Raw genomic sequence first — 13,433 nt, forward strand, 5'->3', positions numbered from 1 at the left:
TCATTTATTGCTACTATACTTTGTAAATGATCCTAGATGCTGCGTTAGCAGTAGGACGCTATACGTCCAATTGTTTTTTGCTTTGTTTTTTTGCTCTCTTAACTTTGAGGTCCCTCTTGGCCCTGTAGCAGGCCAGTTTTTCCAAGTCCATATGAACTGACAAATAATTTTTCAGTCAACACAGCAGTCCCGACATTCGGTTATGGAAATTATCACACACACACACACACACACACCAGTCTGGCTGGAAATTACATGCAGCCACTCCTAGTAATGGAATCTCCCCACCTTCCCCATGAAGAATGATGTCACCGTTGCGTAGACGTCCTTGGGGGACGGTTTTGTCATTTGGGCGAATCGTCTCCATGCCCTTGGTTGGGGTACGCTGTTCGCAACTGCTCTGCCCCACACACCCATTTGAACGGGAATCAGTTAATTAAAACTGGGAGGCTGCCTGAGGTGGAGACTCACTTATCTTCACATTGCTCATTTTTAATTATCCACAGACAGTTTGACTCACTGAATTATTCAGTAGCTGTAGTGTAAATTTCCATTAATAAAACCATAAGCCCCTGCTACGGCTTCCCTTCTTCATTTCTAACCTATATTTTGGTTGAAGCAACAACTTTGCTGAACATTTCAAAGAGGCGTAGTGGTTACTTTATTTGGGGTAAGTATCTCTCTTCTCCTTCCTTCTAGTTAGAGTCTGATGATCCAATATCAGTGCCAGCCTTTTATGCAAAATAACAGACTCAGAAGAGACCTTGGAGGACTTCTAGTCCAACCCCCTGCTCAAGCAGGAGACCCTCTACCATTCCAGACAAATGGCTGTCTGGTCCAACAGTCATGAACTGGTGGCCCATGAGAAAAATTTGGTGGTCCACAGAAAAATTATTTTCATTTTTTATATGGCACTCAATCAGGGGTCCTCAAACTATGCCCCCTGGGATGGATACGTGCAATGAACGCTTGTGTTGCTGCAGAGAGTCTCCCCCTTCAGGGTCTTTTTGTGTGGGTCGGAGGGGGCAGAAATTCCGACTTGGGGTCTGCTTCAGCCTCCTGGTGGGGGGCTTTGGGCAAAGGCTGGAGGGAAGAGCCGCTGGTGGAGAAGAGCCGGAGGGCCTCGTTCCAGTGGGACTGCATCATGGTCTGGAACTGGCTGACCATCTCAACCCTCTGAACCTCCAGGTGCCGGTACCTGGCCTTGCACTCCGCCAGGTCTTCCCTCTGCTTGGAAAGCCTATGCTCCTAGTCCTCAGTGAGGTGCTTCTGCTGAGCCTCCTTCTTGGCCAGATCCAATTTGAACTGTTTTGCCAACTCTTTCTTCTGGTGGCTGCTTAGCTCCAGCAACTGCTTCCTGTTGGGGACCTAAGGAGCCCCGGGTGAGCAGGGGAGGAGTAGCTGGGAGGAGAGTGGTGAGTAGAAGCCAGTGGGCGCCCCTTGACATGAGTGTCATTGAGTTGGCCACGCCCACCCAGTCACATGGCCACCTAGCCACGCCCACCCAGCCAGTCATTAGGCAGATCATCTTAGTTGTCCGCAGGATTTAAAATTATGAATGTAGTGATCCTTGAGGTCCGAAAGGTTGGAGACCCCTAGTCTCGTCTCTTCTTAAAAGCCTCCAGTGAGGGAGCACCCAACACTTCTGGAAACAAGCCAATGTCAATATTAATCCCAGACTTTTATGTTTTATTCATCCTTCGTGCTACATCACACATGGACGTCAAACCCAAGTGCTAAAGAAGTTCTGAGAGCTTCACCACAGTTTTCCATGGCAGCTCTGGGATGGGGTAAGAAAATGCAATTATAGGTCAAACGCAATTTTATCTTTTGAATAATGGGAAAAACCTGGACTGTGATTTTTGATCTCTAGCAATGACAAACACTTCTGTCACAGTAAATACCTACGTGAATAGTATAAAGCCTTTCACACGTTCTCCACTTCTAGAGGACAGACAATGAATACTTTCTGGAAAAGAATGAATGAAACTTTCCCAAACTATCTTTAAATATTGATAGGATAAAATTACACGCTACGCTGTTTTCCTTCGCAGCATCTGAGGCCACTTCTGAGTGTTTGTATATTATTGTAAAATATTGACAATGTTTATCCGTGCCCCAAGTTTCTCCAGCCTGTGCTATTGTCAACCACCGTTTTTAATCTGGCATTGACCAGCTCGTATATTTAGGGCATGAATTCTTTCCTTGTTTCTCTTTGAAGAACGGTCCTGCTTTGCTTCTCTGTTTTCTAGAAGGAATCTTTGGTAAGAAAAACCCTTTTAAAAAGAAAACCACAGAGAGAGAAACAAATGTACCTTTCTTTTGTTATCTGGATATAAACATTTCACAGCAAGTGCAGCTTTAAAGGCCAGTTCAGGTTCTCCTTTCTTCAATCTGTCAATCTTCTGTGCAAGGAAACACTTAAGCAGGTGAAATCCTCCCCGTTCGGCCAAACCAGTAGGGACGATTGTGAACCAGTAGTAGGAAGCTTTTCCCCCCATTTTTAAAGCATTTTTTTCCTGCCGGTTCAGGTGAATAGGAAAGAAAAAAATACTTTTAAAAGTGGGGGCAAAGTTGGCCATGCCCACCCAGTCATGCCCAGAGAACCGGTGGCAAAAATATTTAGATTTCACCACTGCACTTAATCCATGCGTAGTGATAACACTGAGATTTATATATATGGCTTCACAGCACTCTCCCAGCCGTTAACAGAGTCTGCATAACTTCTAGGAAACACTTCAGGCATCTTTATAAAGTGAATAAATGTATAAATGCTTAAATGTAGAGACTTTCTTCCTTCTGTTCTCCAATAAGCAACAACGCGCATATAGCCAGGAGACCTCCAAGAAAAGAAAACCAGCACCTTGTTAGAGGGGAAGAAAATTGTAGATTCCTCCACTTTTGAAAATATTGCTTACTGCTTACTTTTCCATGCTTGGTGACCCATTCACTAACGCTCCAGGAGCATCAGATTTGGAAAGTGTCAATCTGCATATCCGCGGGTGAGAGACGAGTTTTATTGTCACAACCACTTATATTTTAAAGTGACACGTTGTCACCTTAGGTAACATGACAGCCTGAAGTGAATGAGAAAGGGCACCTCAATAACTAGGCTGAAAGCATAAATTGACATCTGGGGTGGAATACATGTAAGAAAAATATTCACTTGTAAAAAGTGTGGGTTGGGGTTTTTTTTAACAAAGGAAATTCAAATTTAATTGGGCAGCAAAGACTGGACGGTAGCGATTCTGGGATATTTTGCGGATTAAAAATAGGGAAACCATGGAAGGGGAAAAGAAGAGGAAGTAAGGGAGGGGTAGTAAGAGTAGGAAAGAGGGTAAGAAGGAGAAGAAGAGAAGAGGAGTGGGGGAAAGGGAGGGGAAGAAGAAAAGAGGAAAGAGAGGAGGAAAAGAGAAGGCAGAGAAGGGAGGTTGAGAAGACGGAAGGAGTAAGGCTGTTGCAAAATAAGATGGATGTATGGGGTGGAAAGAAAGTGACCCCAATTATGCTTTTTATATGTTTAAACAGATTGTGATAAATGCTAGAAGACGACAGATAAATATTAAGAGTACTTATGGGAATGTACATTTGTGAATGTATGTGGAAGGAAAAATAAATAAAACTTTTTACAAAACAATATAAAATTAGGGAAGCCATGTTGGCTGGGAAGTCTACAGATTGTTGTCCCAACAGCCTTGGAGAAAAACCATTGGAAAAACTTCCCTGGTCTGTCTTCATTTTCCCAGTTTTTAGATCCACTTCTTTGGAAGGACCATGCGCAGTCCATCCCTTTCTTAAGAATACTTTATATTCCTGCACTACCTTAAAGTAAGTTATCAACAGTCAAATGTAAATTTCTGCCACTCCAGGAAATAAGTTCCCTCTGTGTGTAGATGCATTTAGGAAATGGCTCCATCAGCCCAAGTCAGGGCAGAATCTTAATAAAGAGAGATGAATTAGGAAGAGCCATAAAAGTTTATAAAAGCCACCTTAACAATGGTTGAACAGAAGTAGGGAGGGAAGGAGGAGCAGCCATTCACTTGGATGGTTCAGAAAACAAGGATTGTTCCTGGTGATAGGGATAAATGAGTCTGGATTTATTGCTTGGCTATTTAGATAGTTGGTTTGGTGTTGTTTTAGCATGATGTGACCACAGGCATTTTGCCCTACTTTAAAAAATAAAAATAGTTAATGCAAGCCTTCGTTGTCCATAGTCTCTGCAGCATTCAGCCGTAGAGCGTAGGCGATATCCCAGTGCTAACATATGGTGTTATAAGTCAGGTGATAATGACAACTTTTGTCATCATCATCATTTGTCATCACAAAATATTGGTGGTTTAATGCAGATTAGAACATTCAGAAAAGAAAGATTAAAAACAACCAATAAAACAGTACAAAAAGAAAACCATATGAAATAAGTTCATGAATATATTATATCACGGATATAAGTAGTTTGTGACACACACACACACACACACACACAAACTTTCCCCCAAAACAAGTTAGTCCAAAAGACCATCAAAGACCGAACTTCCCTGATGTCCAGAAAGAGGCTATTAGGTTGACTTTCTTCAGGATATTTTCCTTCCTGGATGGATGGATGGACTCACTTATGATGGTGAAAGTTTGGAAGATTTGGATGCCCAGGCAGATCATTATGGAGAAAATATATCTCTGTGATAATAACAATCAACATCAGCCTGATGTCTCATATAATCAATCAGTCAGTCAGTCAGTCAGCCAATCAAACAAACAAAGTGTAAAATGCAAATAAAAGTCCTTCAATTGCCTAATGTGATCACACAGTCTTTGTAAAGTGGATGCCTAAAATAAAACTGCCATCAAAGTCCATCTCCCTCAGCTCAGGCAGTGCAGCCACAGGGTTTGGAGACTGACCACTTCCATGATTTCCTTGACCACCTTTTATGGTCAAGAAGGACCCTTGGGAGATTTTGGAGCTCCTTCTGCAAAGCCCAGCATAGAGAAGGTTTCAGTGCACTCCCAGGACTTGGGAGAGAAATAAATAAGAAGCAGACGGATGCTGGGAAAACACGAAGAAGACAGTAGGAAGTCTTTTAAAAAGTATTAAAAGTAAAATGCAAGATACAGCACAACATTAATATGGTCTGCAAACTTTAATGGGCTAAGCTATTAGCAGATAATAAAGCCATATATTGTTTAAAAATGTGTCTAAGGCAATCAAATATATGACAGATGAATAAATGTGGAAATGCAGTTCCATTATGATATCTGATGACATTTTAAGTATTTTTATGATATATATAATGAAGGGAGCTAACTTTGAAGAAATAAATGGAGTTTACAACTGACTCAAAAAAATATTAATAATCTCCCTGCTGGAAGTGCAGCATTCAAGACCAACTTTGGGTGCTATCAGATTCTGTAAAGCTTATACTGGATAAATAGGACTTATTTCTGTTAAAGGCAAGAAATGCCAAATGCACAAATATAGGATAGGCAGTATCTGGTTGAACAGTAGTAACTGAGAGAAGGATCTTGGAGTCCTAGTGGACAATCATTAAAAAGCCAACACAATCCTAGGTTGTATAAACAGAGGGATAGAATCAAGATCACATGAAGTTCTTGTACTGCTTTATAAGGCCTTGGTAAGGCCACATTCGGAGTACTCAATCCAGTTTTGGTCACCACGGTGTAAAAAAGATGTTGAGACTCTGGAAAGAGTGCAGAGAAGAGCAACAAAGATGATTAGGGGACAGAAAGCTAAAATATCCGAAGAATGATTGCAGGAATTGGATATGTCTACTATAGAATAGAATAGAATAAGGGAAGGGACCTTAGAGGTCTTCTAGTCCAACCCCCTGCTTAGGCAGGAAACCCTATACCATTTCAGACAAATGGTTATCCAGCATCTTCAACATTTGATGAAAAGTGAGTGACGTGATAGCAGTCACATCCAAAGGAGTGATATGATAGCAGCCTTCCAATATTTGAGGGGCTGCCACAAGGAAGTTGGGGGCCAAGCCAACCTATTCTCCAAAGTACCTGAAGCATCTGTGCATTGTGTATAAGCAACAACTGCATTCTTAGGCTATAGCTGGAGATTTTTTGGGGGGGGGGACCAAATCCTCATATAAGGAAAAATATCAGGTTATCCACATTCTACTAATTGGGAAAATACTGTTCCAGCCAATGCAATAAAAGTAAAAAAAGAAATCATTCAACAGCAGTCCCAACAATCACAAGTTTCCTAAAAACCGTAACGTCTTCTAATGTTTTATAAAATGTGTCGAGTACATTTTCCTTCGCGAAGGCTTGTCAAGCCCAAACCCTCTGAATGATCTAATTTCTAATGAAAGTGGGGGTTTAAAAAGCCCCACGAATTCGAGAAAGCCAGAGAAATGCCTGCCGTGCGTTCTGGTTTTTTAGATTCCCTCAAAGGGATCGTGGCTGTTTTAGTTTGAAGCAATTTGTCAAATGAGCACATGACTGACACAGTACGAAAGCTTCCTTGACACCCGGCAACGGGGTGTATAAGCAAGGGGTTGAATTGAATTGCTATAATCAGGTGAAGCGTGACAAGGTTTTCTGTTCACATGTGCACACACACCATTTATCCCTCTGAAGATGGGATATAAGCCCTGAAGGCAATAATATTCCATGGGTTACCGGAATGCTACTTTTCCTACAACCTTTCCAAAGCAAATACTTGAACATTGAATGAGACACTTAACTGGCAAAGTGCATAGCTTCTTCTCCTCAACCAGTTGGCTTTGCTTCTTCTTTTTTCCTGGGCTGAATAGCTCAGCATTTGAGCATAGCCTGTAAAAATGATCCGTGGCCAGTAGAAGTTTCCTAGCTTATCCTACTGTAAGGACCGTAAGGAAGGTTTCTTTAATGACTTTCATGCAGAGAATGTGCAGAATCATTAAAAGTGTTTGCATCTGGTACTTCCCTATTTCTTGGGAAAAGAAACAGGTATTGCTATTTTATTTTAAGAATCATAGCACATTTTCTATCCTCCAAGCTGAAGATTATTTTTATTGCTTAAATCAACCTGCACAATCAACATCTTTAAATATGAACCTGAGCTCTTAAAAATGCATGAAGCTGGTAACAAACAGATTGAAAACACAAATAAGTACCAGTAAAACTTATTCTCCCAACAGTAATTTGAGAAACCCGCTTTCCTACTTTTACTCTTTTAGAAAATGAATTTATGTTTGTTTGGTGGGGATAAGAGTGTATCATTCAATTTTTATGTCTAAAAATGTTTCTGGTTTAAGGTTCTTTCCTTAGTTGCTGTCACTTTGGATTATTACCCCAATCACTGGCTGATCATTTTGTCATTATGCTTATATGTTTCCTAGTATGGTTTACGTTGATTACTTATTTAGTATCCTATGATTATCACTAAGTATTGTATCTTATGATTTATGATGAATGTATTTTGATGATGATTATAATCATGATTTATCACTTGTTGCTTGTATGTATACTAAGAACATATGCACCAAAAACAAATTCCTTGTGTGTCTAATCACATTTGGCCAATAAAGAAATCTATTCTATTCTATTCTACTCTATTCTATTCTGCTCCATTCTGTTCTATTCTATTCTATATTCTGATCTATTATATTATATTATATTATATTATATTATATTATATTATATTATATTATATTCTTCAAATGTCTTGACAAAGATTCTAGTCAAATAATGACATCAAGAAACAGGAATCTAACGCTGAAATTTTTAGTTCCTCATTATTTTGCAAATCTTACAGAGTCTGGTCGTCTCTTTATTTTTAATCCAATTCAAATAAAAAGGAAAAAGGTTTATGTGAAAATCCACCAGTCGTTACAGGATGATTGAAGTCAGTAATCTTGTAAATTGTATGGTTGGGTGAGTCATCTAAGATACTTTGGATGGAAATTCTAGTGGAGATAGAAACGAAGCAAATCTACTTTGGATAAAGAGACACAAGGGCCTAGGGGTTAGCCAGCTACCAGATTAACTAGTTTGGTCTGCCACAATTTAACTCTTAATACTTACCTAATATTTACAGGAACATGATTCTATAATTAATCATAATCGTGACCACTTTATTTATCCCTAAGTAGCAACCTGTTGATCCAAGGGCTTATCTAACAATGCCACAGAAACAAGGGTGGTTTTTTTTTTTTTTTTTTTTTTGTATATTTCCAAATAAAACATTGAAGGGTAAAATTTAAGAAATGATCAACTTAGGGCCTGCAGTGACGTGCAGTGAGGTTTCTGGCTGGTGAGGCACTGACACAGTGATGGGTTTCAAATTTTGAATTCCTCCCCTCCCTCCGACCCACACGTACCTTTTCCAGCTGTTTCAGAGATGATTTCAACTCTGCTCTTGCCTCGGGTCCTCTGACGAAGCCCCACCAAAACTAGCGCCCTGTACTATGACGCAGGAGAACTGCGTGCCTCACCTACATCCGGAATTTTTAGGCTTTTAACCCTTGCTTAACTCTGCTCGAGTGATCATAAAACGCCTAAAGTCAGAGTAGATGAGGCATGCAGTTCTCCTGCCTCATAATAGAGGGCGCTTTTTTAGAGGCTTTTTTAAACAGTTAAGTAGAGTCATCCATGGTGAGGCAGCAACTAGCTCAGCCTGACCTCAGCTCTCAATTTGGAGTAGCCAGCTGGCATAGCAGGAGAACCTGGGGGGTGATAAAATTATCCTCTGCCCTATATATGGAATTGCTTCTATCTGAAGTATAATTTATTCTTTTAGGTATTCAAACTGCCCAGTACAATATATTACTGATTTGTTTTGTTATTTATAGGGTGGCATGGCAGCTCTGTGGTTAAGATGTTTGAGACCTGAGCACCATTTGACAGGATGAGTTCCCATCCTCACCTCAGCGCTTGCCAACCTAGAAGTTCATAACAGGCAAATGCGCGTAGATAAACAGGTACCAATTCGGCGGGAAGGTAACAACACACCGTGATGTCCTGCTGGTCACATGACCACAGAAACATCTTCGTACAGCGCTAGTTCAATGGCCTTGAAATGGAGATGAGAGCCACACCTGTAGTTGGCAATGACTAGGAGAATAACATCTGCAGGGTCTCCTTTTGTGGCTTATATGGCTGCCGGTAGGAGAAGCGTTCAAGTGAGCAATGTGTCCTGTTATTGATTAAGATCAGAGGGTGTGAAACATTGTAATTGTTAGATCAGGTAATGGAAAGGCACACACAGGCTCAACGGTAACAACAACTCTTTATTAAATGCAACCAGTGAGAACAACCCAGGTTGAGTCTGACAGCAGCCCTTTTATAGAGAGCTGTCAGACCCTCCGACCAATGAGATTAAACCTCTGTTCCCGCCGAAACGGAGGACCTTGGTGGAAACCATTATAGCTGAGGCTAGTATCTAACAGTAATTACTTTGTCTAAATTAAAAGCTTCAGGAAGTAAAGAGAGCCCTACCTAACAAAATGAAGTGGTGAGAAAAGTAAGGTTCTACATTTAAGGGAAGAAAAACCAAATGCACAGGTGCAGGATAAGTGAGACCTGGCTGAATAGTAGTAATTCTGAGAAGGATCTTGGAGTCCTAATGGAAAATCCCTTAAATATGAGCTAGCAGTATTCTGCCAAAAAACAACAGCAGCAGCAGCAACAACACAGTCCTAGTCCTGCCTCAAAAGAAAGATAGAATCAAGATCACGTAAAGCGTTAGTACCACTTTACGAAGCCTTGGTAAAACCGTACCTAGAATACTAGATCCAGTTTTGGTTGCTACAATATATAAAAGATGTTGAGTCTCTAGAAAGAGGGCAGAGAAGAGCAACCAGGGTGATCAGGGGGCTCTCTCCCCCTCCCTCCCTCCTTCCCTCGCTCCCTCACTTCCTCCCTCCCTCTCTCCCCCCTCCCTCCTTTCCTCTCTTCCCCCTCCCCCTCTCTTTCTCTCTCCCTCTCTCTCAACATGGAGGCCACAAATATACAAGCAAAGCTTTGATTGTGTAGCTATGGGCTTCATCTTGGCTTCTTTTCACCTCTCCCCCAATGCCACATGCACTTTCAGCTTTGCAAGTGAAATGCTTCTGGTGAATGATGAAGACAATGAAAATCACCAGATGTTCTATTCCCCCCTTCATTTTTCTTTAAGTCTCTAAGTCAAAAAGTAAAATCTGTATTTATAGTTGGCATTAGGAAGTTTAAGGTTTGAGGTTGGATTATCGTGATCTATGTACTTGAGATCCCCTCAGGGGGTGATTATCTCCAGATAACCCCACTCCTTCAAGTTCTCCACAATGTTAATATTAAAAACATATATTTTCGGGTGGGATGGCATTAAGTTGTCAGACCAAAAATGTTGGATAGTGGTTGAAATGAGTGGGGGGGGACATGCAGATTAGTTTAACCCATGGGGGAGACGCACCTGATAAACCACAGGAGCCTTAAGGCCGGCTCCGATACTCAGTCACATATTCCATCTGCAAGGAAATAAAATGAAATTATTGTTTCCCAGAAAAACAATGTTATGTCACCACCCTGTACTGATGAAGTTTCTGTTCTTGATTTGAAGTTTACGCTCCTGTTTCCTTTGAGTTTGTGTTTCTGTATACATTTTGGACCTCCTTAAGCAAAAATGTAAATGGTCTTATAGCTAGATTAATTTGCTCCATTATTATTATTATTATTATTATTATTATTATTATTATTATTATTATTGCATCAACAGAAGTGTATCACAGCGGCCAGTTGTTTCGCCGGATTTGGCATTAATTACTAGTCGGGCCCCACCCAGGGGCCTAGGACGTCGTAACGTATTTTCGTAATATGTGTGCAGATCCAAGCAGTGCAGCCTTTTGCATTTGACTGATGGTGATTTTGTCAATTTTTAACTGTTTTAAATGTAATTCCAGTGCTTTTGGAATAGCACCCAGTGTGCCGATTACCACTGGAATTACCACTGCTGGTTTGTGCCATAATCGTTGGATTTCGATTTTTAAGTCCTGGTATTTCGCGATTTTTTCATATTCCTTCTCGGCGACCCTGCTATCACCTGGTATTGCGATGTCTATGATTGTAACCTTATTTTTCTCAACCAGTGTGATGTCTGATGTATTATGCGCCAGTATTATTATTATTATTATTATTATTATTATTATTATTATTATTATTATTATTATTATTGCAATTTCAGGGTTAATTTTCTTCAGATATTATCTGCAGGCCTGGACAAATACTAAACATTTTCAAATGCTTCTGATATTTGCATATGACACTTATGGCACAAACAAAGCCAGCGGTAACCATGGATAAACATAATGGTGAGCTTAAACATGATAAGTTGTGTTGCATTTTTACCCTCTGAGCACAAACTACACAGCCCATATATTTTGCAATAAAGAAACTTACATTTAAAATCGGAACAATAGCTCGATACAACAAATCTTTGCAAAGATTTAGATGTTCTGAGCCTTTAATACCTTGTAAATAAAAACCTCGGATGCTGTAATTAAGGAAAAATAATTAGTGATGAAGGAGAGATGTTAAGAGTCAGTTGCATTTATTTGTAATTTAAAATGGTTAAAACGCTTAGATAAGCAAACACGTATCATTTGCAGTTTAGCATGATAAAATAACTAAATGAGTACTACTTTATATTTTAGAGCAAATAATTTTGTTGGAATAGATTTCTTCGCATTCTTGTGCTTGTCACTTTCTTTTTCTTATATAATCCTGTATAAAATTGGCATAGAAAAATAGCAGAACAAAGTAGGCAAGTAACAAACAATGCCAGTTGCATTTCGGTTTTGTTTCCTTCTCAATCTAGCTGATGGCCATGTAGCTTTGAAGCCCATACGTGATCAGCCAGACGTTGCTACCCACCTGTAAGAAAAGGTATAGGATTAGGCACAGCAAAGCGGTGACAGTTTAAAAAAAAAAGATTAGCTAGCTGCTGTCAAGACAGATGAGTGAATGAACATCTACTTGTCATCCTGACCTATCTCTGGTCATAATTCATAGCCCTACCAAAGAATTTCTGGTAAATTAACCCGGGCCTGCTGGGACAGCAGAAGGCAAAGAGAATTCCCTGAAAACAGTTGAGTTGGGTGTCCCTTTTTCAAAGGGCCCCTGGAAGAAGTTCCTTGGATGAGAAGCAAAACAGCTTCAAGGAAAAATAATGAATGTCCAGTTGCCTCTTGAAAAAGCACCTTTGGGACAACCGTGAACCTGGGTGGTGGAGCAGCTCCCTAGGCCAGGAGTGTCCAAACTTGGGAATTTTAAGACCTGTGGACTTCAACTCCCAGGTGCTGGCTGGGGAATTCTGGGAGTTGAAGTCCACAGGTCTTTTAAGTTCCCAAGTTTGGACACCCCTGACTGCCATAGACTGTTGGGCTGAAGAGTCGCAACAGTGTTGAGTGCTGCTAAGCCCCCCAATGGTTTTCCTCAACTGAACCCAAGCCCAGGTTAGGACCATTTGCCGCAACCAACTCGCCACAGCCGCCTTGCCAGGGTCAACTCACCATGGCCAATTTGCCGTGGGACAATTCAACAATTTGATTAAATTATTTCAAATAATTGGGGCAATACTTTTAATTTTTGTCATTCACATTCCATTTTGGCATCCTTTCTTTGATTATTTTATTCCAGCATTTCTTTGAGATCGGTGTAAGCTCTTATCCCATGTTGAGTTGGCCATGCCAAGTTGGCCATGGTGAGTTGTCCTAGACCCTACAAGCATTGGTTCATGAATCCCACTTCGCAATCCCAGTTCCTACTGTATTCCTTACTCCTCCCCATTTGCTCCCCGTGTTTTATAATTGTTTTTTCTAGTTCTAAGGTAGCCGTTGCTTTCTAGTGTTTTTTCCAAATTCTCTGCACCATCCCAACTGCATTTTTAATCCTATAGTATCTCTCCATTTAAAATGACTTCAGTTTAGCCATGACATCCTTTCAATGGCATGTGAAAAGGCAGTTACATGCAGACTCTGGATATTTTGCTAGTGAATTAATAATCCTTGAAGCTCATAGGATTAGAGGAATCACTGAACAGAAACTATGATTAATCCCGTTCCTGGGTAGAGTGACCTTGTCACATTCGATTTATTTATTTTTATTCGGGCAGTTTCTATTGCTCTTTCACCTTCCAGTTTTTGCCCAGTTTTGAAAAAGGCATAATGATGAATTTAAATTTAGCCGAGGCTATAATGCAGCGGATTCATTGAAATCAGTAGGTCAGTCAGTCATGGGGGTTACTGGATGGTTTTGTGCCACTATGCCCAATCTTCTGATGGTTATTTGGGGATAAATTGATACTATATAACCCTCCTTGCACCCAATGAGAAGGGAGGGCTCATTGGAGAAGACCCAGATGTTGAGAAAGGTGGAAGGCAAAAGGAGAAAGGGAGGGCCAGAGGAGGAGATGGTTGGATGGATGCAATATGAGTTTGGACAGACTCCAG

The sequence above is a fragment of the Natrix helvetica genome, assembly GCF_964273705.1.
Source record: "Natrix helvetica genome assembly, chromosome: 7".
Classification (NCBI taxonomy): Eukaryota; Metazoa; Chordata; class Lepidosauria; order Squamata; family Natricidae; genus Natrix; species Natrix helvetica.